We start from the raw sequence: 8,453 nt of genomic DNA on the forward strand, positions 1-8,453 counted from the left end.
ATATATCTAGTCGGGAGTGGTGCTGATTGAAAACAGATGATTTGGAGCGATTCGCGCGCCATATGTTGGTCATTCTAAGGACTTATTGAACTACCCTCGTACCAGTCCAGAACCGTAAGACTAAAATGAAGGTGGTAGCGAAATCTGAACTGTACCGTGCTGAATAGTTTACTACTAGTATACTACTTTTCACTAATTAATCAAAAACTTTTTCTCTATCCAATTTCAACTACCTAAAGGATTAGACTTTATTTACATACGGAAAATCTTTCAGATCAATTTAAAAATAAGCATCTATACAAATTTAGAGTCCTATGACTTCCGGCGGGCACTTGTCACCTACAGTAGAAGTCCGATAACTTGCCGTCCGATAAGTGTACACTCTCCTTAAAATGTCATCACACGTATGGCACGCACACTAATTGTAGTTCTCCCACTACGTGTGCTATTTTGCAAATGATTCGCGCCCATGATTTACGCATGCGCGTACCAAATATCGTTCTACTAGGGGAGGCACCCGTAAGTCCGCAATTCCTAGAATTTTCCGCCCCTACAGCCCCGAAGTTGGAAAGTTATCGAACTTGTACGGTACATCTATATGTATCTTTTCCAATGTGGATTTTCTTAGAATTCCATACAAAGGTATTATAAATGTTCCTAGAAATTTGCAATTTTCTAAAAAATACTACAAAACAAAAAGATTACGTCTTTTTGTAGATTTTGATCGTTGTTTTTATGAAAAGTTGATTTTCATACAAAATTATTAACTTAATAATTATTTATTAATAAATTTTGACATGACTTTAACATTAATAAATCTTTTCTCCAAAAAACGGTGTAAAATTATTCAAAATATTGTACTAGTTTATCGAATATTTCAGGACATAATATCATCCTGATCATCCCTTTTAGGAAATTTTTTCCAATTTTTTAGTGAGTTATAAGAAATTTTAGGAAAATTTCCCCATATTTTGGGGAAAGTGATTTTCCACAACGACAATGTGGATTTTCCCCCACTAAATAGTAAGGAAAATTCTAAAAAAAATTTACAGTGTCATTTTAACGAATATTTCCAAAAACAGATTGTTTAGATCAACTGTGTTTTACTTTGCTACAGTGCCTAATATTTCTGTGTAAGTATATCTCAAAAAACAACCCTCGCAAAGTAGAATACAGTCGATATATACTCGGTCTTTGGAGATCATCGTGAAGACTATTTTCTTCGGAAGATTCGTATTTACTTTTTTTAAAGAATTTATTATATGGGTAATAAATTAGAACTTCTTTGAAAAAAATACATTTTAAATATGTAAGTCGTGTTTTAACTCACAAACTTTTTTATGAATACGAAAAAATTGTAAGATCAGGCTATTCTGAAAACTAAAAAAAATAATTGTGAAATATATTCTTAGTGTTTTTGACTAAAAAAATCATTGAGCTTTTTTAAATATTACCTCATTTGATAAGACTTCACCGAAAACTCAAACATAAGAATAATCCGACTAGAGCCCCACTAGCTCCCGACTAGAGCCTGAAGGTTACCCGCACGGAAATTAGTGAAAAAAAGGCCCGACTAGCCCTGACCAACCACCGTTCAGGCCCCGACTGTAATTTTGACAACAAAAAGCCAAACTAGTCCCCGACTGGGTACTTTGTCAAAGGGGGAGGGTCGGTAAGGCCGGTTTTTGGCCTAATTTATTTTTCGACCAAAAAATCTGAAAAATTCATGGTAGTATCTTATAAGTATCCCGAGTCGATTGCACGCTACACGGACTACCCTCCACCCCCCAGCCACCCCCACCCCCTACTAATATAGGAAACACCACTACCCACCAACTGTATTTTCGAGAGATTTGACACTCTCAAACATGTATTCTGAGGTTAGCTCGGGTTTACTATGGTTTTCGGGGTCGCCGAATACAAATCTGGCGTCCTTTGACTTTTATCGCGTCAGTTTCAAGGTCATTGGAAGGTCAAATCGAGAGAAAACGGTAAAAAAATCCAAAAAGATACGTTATAGGTTTTTGGAGTCGCTAATTACGAATCTGGCATCCGTTTAACTCTATCGCTTCAGAATCAAGGTCATTTAAAGGTCATTTGAAGGTCAAATCGAGAAAAACGGTTTGAACTTCAAATGACCTTGATCCTGATGCGACAGAGGTCAATGGATGGCAGATTCGTAATCAACGACCGCGAAAACCTATAACATATTTTTTTTATTTTTTCAGCGTTTTTTATTGATTTGACTTTCAAATAACCTTGAACCTGACGCGATAAAGGTCAGCGGACACCAGGTTCGTAATCAGCGACCCCAAAAACCTATAATATTTTTTTTTAAATTTTTTTACCGTTTTTCTCGATTTGACCTTCAAATGACCTTCAAATGACCTTTAACCTAACGCGATAGAGTTCAACGGATGCCAGATTTGTAATTAGCGACTCCAAAAACCTGTTACGTATTTTTTTGGATTTTTTTACCGTTTTCTCTCGATTTGACCTTCCAATGACCTTGAAGCTGACGCGATAAAAGTCAAAGAACGCCATATTTGTATTCGGCGACCCCGAAAACCATAGTAAACCCGAGCTAACCTCAGAATACATGTTTAAGAGTGTCAAATATCTCGAAAATACAGTTGGTGGGTAGTGGTATTTCCTATATTTGTAGGGGGGCTGGAGGTGGCTGGGGGGTGGAGGGTAGTCCGTTTAGCGTGCAATCGACTCGGGATACTTATAAGATACTACCATGACTTTTTCAGATTTTTTGGTCCAAAAATAAATTAGGCCAAAAACCGGGCTTACCGACCCTCCCCCTTTAATAACCCGACTAGCCCCCGATTAGTGCTCAACTTGTAATAGGCCCAAATGGGGTTATTTCCACACGGGCTCAGTTAGTGGATACGATTAATTTGACATCTTATAAAATTATAAAAAAGATCAAGTTGTTTCTCTTGGTTTGCAAGTAATTAATTTTGCATTTTGGATTAAAATTATTGATATATAAAAATCATACTACAAAATTTAAAAATTATTCATTCTTAAAAGGTACACAGAGAAAAAGATATCGCACAATGATATCGCAAAACCTCTATACTGAAATAAAGCGCAATATTATAACGTACAAGCAGGTTTCGGAGTTTTGTTCGATATCATTATATAATGCACTAACACCGCTTGGCCACTACTAGAACCCTCGTATATCGACGGGTGAGTGGAAGAACATAGTGTCTGACTTTTGTTTCAAGAGACGTCGTATCTCGCCACGGTTCCAATACATGTCGTATCTAGCTTGTGGTTGAACAGAAGTAGTATTTCGCTCGCAGATTAAAAAGACGTCGTATCTCGTTGACCGCCCGAGAGACGTCCTGTCTTTCTCGCGGTTCAAAAAACGTCGTATCTCGTTCACTGTTCGGAAGACGTCGTACATTGCCGCTGTTAACGAGGCGTCGTATCTTAGTTAAGATTAGCAACTTATTTGATCGAAAATCTGTAGCAAATTTCAAATTGGTACTCCCTTAATAAGAGCGTTACTAATAAGTTTTTATTATTAAAAATTAAGTTCTTTTTTGTGTGTAATTTTGTGCCTCTTCTGTGTTTAAAAAATGGTAAATTTACTAAAAGTTATACGTATTTAAAGAAAGGTTAAAGTATTAAAAACCCTCACAGCAATAGGATATACCGGGATATCACATTTGATCCCATTTGTATCCCAGGTTGTTCCAAGGATATCCCGGGGATAACCCGTTGGATATCCCGCAAGGCGGAAATTTAGATATCCCAGGGATAACCCCAGGATATCCAGGGTAACTCTGGGGCGTTTACGGGATATTCAAATGTCCCAAGTAGGATATAGAAAATTAATTTATATCCTACTTGGGACATTTGAATATCCCGTAAACGTCCCAGGGTTACCCTGAATCCCCTAAGGTTATCCCTGGGATATCCAAATTTCCGCCTTGCGGGATATCCAACGGGTTATCCCCGGGATATCCTTGGGACAACCTGGGAGATAAATGGGATCAAATGGGATATCCCGGTATATCTTATTGCTGTGAGGATTTTTAATACTTTAACCTTTCTTTAAATACGTATAACTTTTAGTAAATTTATCCTTTTTAACACAGAACAGGCCTCTGTGTTCATCGCTTTGACAAACCAACGATTTTCACAGAATAAAAAATTTAATTTTACGGTCCATAACGCTTCCACGTTTGTATATTAGGAGCGCGGTGCGCGCTTTAACTTTTGACACATAATAGAAATGTTATTAAAATGTTCTTGAGACTTGGCTAGTAGGCATAAAGATGACAGCTCTTTCTATACGGTCCATGATTGCTGGATGCTTTATAACCCTCTTATCAGAAAAGTAAAATTACTTCATTTCCCTAGGGAAATAAAGCCTACCCCGCAATAGGCTTCTTTCACCGGTCGGTAAATGGGAACTTATCACTCGCAAAATACACGGCGTAAGGTGCCCATAATGCGCATTTGTTATACCATTGATGACGCGACATAGTGAGATATGTGATAACAGTTAAAAAAAGATATAAAAATACTCTTTGGATTAAATAATGGTCGAATCAGGATATCGATGAATAAACACAGGAATACGGTGTACCAGGGATTAAAAATTCAAAATCCGGTTGATGACAAAATCCACTTTCACATAAGTGAAACGACTATATGCATTCGATGACTGCAGATTTATGTAGAAAACTCCTCACATCGAAGTTCGGACCATACATCATAAAGAACGCCCTAACGATTTTAACCATTTCCGAAAGTTGATCGAATTGACTAAGTGATAACCACATTGACGTCGCACTGTAAATTGATAGTAAACAAATGACGATACAGTTTTAAAGAACAAAACGACACTAATAACACATTCGACGACATTAGCAAAGTATCTAATTGAATCACGCAAAATAAAAGAAAAGCGGTATCAATAAATATGGTTTCGAATAGTTTTAAACGTGTGTACGACTTACGTAGTAATGATATTCATTCAAATTAAAAAATCATACACTTAAATAGTGAATATTAAATTTTAAACGTGTCGCTTAAATGAAGCTTCTTGATACACACGGTTACATACGCCATACAAAATTTGGATAATTTTAATGACAAAATTTTACTCTAACAGAATCGGATTATCAGTTTCCAGCTTCGCAATAATATTCAATTATAGAATCCCTTTATCGCGCTTTGGTCTAGAATCACTTTTAGTTTTTCGTTTTGCTTCTGCGGATTTATCCTTTCCAACTAAAATCGGAATAAGACCGTTGTAAACCTAACGAACTAATTGATTCAGACTGCCCTCGTTAGTTCCCCGGATTCTTGAGATCGAATTGTAAAAGCAGGGAAAATTGACGGACGATGAATAAAGAAATCTGCGAAACCTGAATTCATTTTCTATTACGAATTATGTGATTGTAACGGTGGTGTGTTAACGAGGTCAATGACACGAATATTATACTGATATCACAAATTTTAAGTATAACGATTCAACGTCGAAAACTTATTAATTGATTACATTTTTTTATAAAATTGAAGATTTCAATTACACTTAGAAGGTACATATTCGAAATTAAACCATTTAATGTCGAAAGTCTTTAGTGATTAACAACTTTAAATGAATATAGAAAGTGATAAAAAAAGTGTATTCCAGATATGGTGAATAATAAAATATCTTTTTTAAAAACTGTCTAACAGACTTAATGAAACTTTATTAAACTCGGAAATAGCGACAAGTCAGCACATTATACCCATGTTTATGGATTAACATAGCAACGACAACTGTCCCCCAAATATTAGGTTAAAGTAAATGTCCTTGTGATCGAAGCTCTCGGGGATCCGAAACTATCACTGGTCTGTAAGTTTGAAACCATATCCGCTTGCCAAAAATATGCCAAGACACTTGCGAGATGAATACAGAAAACTGTCGTCCTTGATTCGCATCGTGTCCTCAAGACACCCGAGTGTTTCGCCGACCTGAAGTAATGATTTCATCGTTCCCTGTGTGTAATTCCAGATTTAAATTTCTCCAAATAGGACTATTTAATAAAAGCCAGTAGAAAAATAACCACAAAGACACTCGATACTTTTTTCACACCTTCAATGTTGATAGATAAGTATTCCTCCTTAGGTGTGATAAGGTCACTACACAGCTTCTTCAAGCTAATTATGTTCTCAGTGTCTTCATTTAGTGGACGCTGGACTTCGTAGACTTCTCTCAAAAATGCTTCGACCTCCTCTGGCTTGGGTGACTGGTCTGCACTAATTGGAGGTTAGCAAATTCCACTTGTTGACTGTATAATGACGGGTCCGTAGTTCGCGCGCGAATTGTCGGACCCTGGCAATGAACTTCCTGCCACATGTTATGTAATCAATCTCACACTGATTACGGTACGCTTACTCTTTTTCCCAGCCTATTCTTGTGCTGATTTGATGCATGCGAAGTTGGGTCTTATGATCAGCCATTAGTTTTGTTTTACAGTTTGCATCTGCCAAATGTCTGGCTGCATTGTACACATCACAACTAAGGCTCTAGTCATTGGACTCTTCGGAAAAATCTTCATTTGAGTCATCCATTTGAATCAGGTCTTAAGGATGCCTAGTCCCTGAATATTATATGTATATAAGGCATAATATTTCCTCAGATAAGAAATTTTTCAAGGAGGAGAAGCTTATTCTTGGAGTAATAAATTTTTTCGTATCGTTTAAAGTTACTAACTGTAACAAGGCTCATTCAGTACTGACCTCAAGCATGACCTTGATGAACTTCAAGGTCATTTTAACATGAATTTTTTTCTATTCGAAACCAGCTTCTTTACATCGGCAATCGATAGAGCTGTACATGTTATGTTCGAATTTTATCGCAAATGTGGAAAAAGACGAAAACAAAGATATTATAAAAAGGACTGGAAAAATTCAAAATCATTCGCTAGCCGATTCGTCTAACGTTAGCAGCTTTGCACAGTTTCGACACGTAATCGTGTTCACCAAATGTTTGTTGCACACATTTTTATGGCATGCCAAACAGCCTTTCTTAACTTTCTGATTTTTTTATAGCGGAAAAAACGTACATCGTTTTCTGCATGATTCTGATGATGTGTTATTATTAAAAATCAAATCCATGTTCTGCCGATAAAGAGTACTCAAGCCAACATTGCTTCTTGCCTTGATTTGCTGACACAGGAGTTGATCGGATAAATGTACCAAGATAAGTTTTTTGTGCAGCCGACTGGTTGCTTGCTTTTTCCAGTAACATTGCGATAAATCACAGAAGCTGCGACTGAAGAGACATGTTTTAAATTAGAAAAAATTACGTGAGACCACTGATTCGTTTTACATTGAACCATATATGAATAGTATATTTGGTCAAGAGTGTCAACGCCTTCTTTTGTTGCGTTATAAAAAAGATTTATAATCTGTATTTGTGTACCCTCTAAATTTCATCATTGCAACTATTACAACATTTATGACAGCAGAATCACTACAACATCACAATATCACGCGTTGCAAATTCGGGCGCACATTTGAAAATGTTTACGCGAGACATTATTTTTGCGTGTGCGAGCAGTAGATGTATTTTAGAAACTAACAAATATATATAAATCCTTCAAACATTTAAAAAAAGTATCTGTCAAACTGAAATCTATTCATCGAAACTGTTTTTCATGTAAACATGACTGATATGCATACTATTTCCCTCACAGTATTCAAAGTTGATGTTGAAATGAACAGCATTCATGCGAGGCTTGGCTTGCCATTTTGTGTAAATAAAAAATATATGCGTTTCTGTGTAGCACTGAATAAATGGAATATTCAAAAACCCTTATTTTTTTATGTATATAGACTTCGCCAATAGAAATTTCCATTCACAAGCTCATACTTCTTACAGAACTCTTTGTAACTTGAAAATTGCGATCCGCTAGGCCTCTGAGAGCGCCTACCTTTTTGAGGGTTAAACGTAAAATTTCCCAATCTATCGACTGCTGGTGTAAAATAGGGGGTTCCCATTTTTAAAAAGTTGACCTTGAAAAAAAACTTTGAAGGTCATTGTTAAGATCAATATAAAGGTCACCATTTAATTCCTCGTTAAAAGTTACTTTCAGAATAACCTTGACTCTATGAAAACTATCTCATCTGAGGAAATATCCTGCCGCCCCGAGACATTGTTCACAGAGCAAGCAGCCGCGCTATATAATCTCTTCGGCCAGGTGCTATACGGGTATGGTAGTATTCTAGTAAGTCGTTCATAGTCGATCCGTCCACTTAAAAGCATTGGGACGTATCCGGTCCATGGTACTGTCTCCAACTTGATTGGCTTCCCCGATTCTAGGGTAGTTGACATTGTTGCCCGACCCAATTTCGGGATCCCTGCGCGCAGTGGCGGATTTAGGCATGGGCAACAGCCCAGGGTGGTGAATTTTCTTTGAGGGGGGGGGGGG

General features: G+C 36.9%; 1 protein-coding gene across 7 annotated transcripts in view; it reads right to left on the reverse strand.

Annotated features, from left to right (window-relative positions):
- LOC117167539 overlaps window positions 1-8,453 on the reverse strand; it is a 215,825-nt gene that overhangs the window by 187,324 nt on the left and 20,048 nt on the right. The window lies entirely within an intron of this gene.

This window comes from Belonocnema kinseyi, chromosome 2 (genome assembly GCF_010883055.1).
Source record: "Belonocnema kinseyi isolate 2016_QV_RU_SX_M_011 chromosome 2, B_treatae_v1, whole genome shotgun sequence".
Taxonomy (NCBI): domain Eukaryota; kingdom Metazoa; phylum Arthropoda; class Insecta; order Hymenoptera; family Cynipidae; genus Belonocnema; species Belonocnema kinseyi.